The following is a 1,661-nucleotide window of genomic DNA, read 5'->3' on the forward strand; positions in this document are numbered from 1 at the left end:
GCTCGGCTAACGCTTCTCCTTTTGCCCGTAGATCGTCAATCTTCGGACGGAGGGTGTCTTGAACGGCCGTGGCGGCTTGCAGGTTCTGTTCGGCCTTCAGAGCAGTCTGGAAGATGCCAAATGTCTCCCGAACGCGCTCCAAGGCAGACGATGCCCGAACAATGGCATCTCCGCTTAGGCGACCGTCGGCCCCAAGGTCGTTCAGACACACGCCGAGCAGATCAAGACCGTTGCGCTCAAGTACTTGCGATGAAGAGAGCGACAGGACTTCTCGCAACTGGGTTAGGGCGCTTGGATCGGCAGCCTCAGTTGGAGCGGCCGAAGGGCCGGACTCTGCAGTCGTGCTGGAGAGGAGAGCTTTGAATTCAACCTCCCATGAAGCCTGCACGAATAAACAAGGTTAAGCTTAAAGGAAGTCATGACAAGAATAGCAAGAAGGTGTCGTTTTTAACCTGCCGAGAGGAGACCTCGGCCATGTCCCCAGGGTCGTTGCTCGAACCTAAAGAACTCAATGGCCGAGCCCAGTGTCTCAGATTGCTTCTCACTTCACGAGGCCGATGGAGGTTATCTACGTTTGATGGCCACTAAGGCGGCCAGGAAATATAGATAACGCCCTTCGGCGCATAGAATTGACGGTGAAAAGAATGTACAGGCACCTGACATTTAGTTTTTCCTTGTTTAGAATTCTAAAGCAGAAAAGCAATCAGGAGGAAAATTGAAGGTACTTACAAAAGCCGAGGTAACCTCCTGTGGAGGGATGTGGAAGCCTTGGTCTTGAGGATGGATCGGCGATTCCGCCGTGGCCTCGGGTTCCTCGAGCAGGCGTTTGCCACGGTCGGCTGCCGATGGGCCGACTGGCGCAGCTGCTTCAGTGGAGGCAGGGACGTCCTGGTCTTGAGAAGGAACGAGAGGTTCGGCCGCCGGGGTCGGTTCCTCGACCGTGCGCTTGCCACGATTAGCCGAGGAGGGGCCGGGTTGAACCGCCATCTCGGATACTGGAGGAGTTTGTTGACGAGTAGGAGGACGACGCGCCAGCGGGACCTCGTCGCTCCCCTCACTCTCTTCCAGCACGAAGACCGTGGGCTTTGGATTCTTGGGAGAGGTTTCCTCGGTCGTAGGAACCACCTGGTGTGAGACAGGTACCTTCTCGACAGAGGGAGGTACGACTGATTCGCCGGCCACAGAAGCAGGCCGCGCTGGGACCGTCTCTATGGCCGAAGCCGGCTGTTTCTTGACCCCAGAATGGCCGGCGGCGGGAGAAGGGGAAGCACTGGGAGTCGTCGTGTGGCTGGAAATAACGTGGATCTCCCGTGCACCTTTCTTCGCCAGTTGTTTGACCCGCTTGGCAGGCGGGGAAGGCTCGATAGCCGGCCCGGCCTCTTGGCGAGGCCGTTTGATCAGCCCGGCCCTACCAGCAGGTTTGTCCTTTTTGGCCACGACCGATTTTTTCCCGGCCATAGCAGCGGCAACTGCCTCTGTCTTTCTCAAAGGCCGACTACCTAAAAGGATAAAGACAATTCAGTAGGGCGTACAATATGCAAGGTTGAAGAAAAAGGGGGAATTGAACAACTACCTTGAGAGTGGGGGGCCGGGGCTTTCTTAGGTCGGTCACCGAAGAGCCTGCTTAGTACATCTTCGACCGGCGCACCGAAGAACTCCTG

This window comes from Malus sylvestris, chromosome 15 (genome assembly GCF_916048215.2).
Source record: "Malus sylvestris chromosome 15, drMalSylv7.2, whole genome shotgun sequence".
Classification (NCBI taxonomy): domain Eukaryota; kingdom Viridiplantae; phylum Streptophyta; class Magnoliopsida; order Rosales; family Rosaceae; genus Malus; species Malus sylvestris.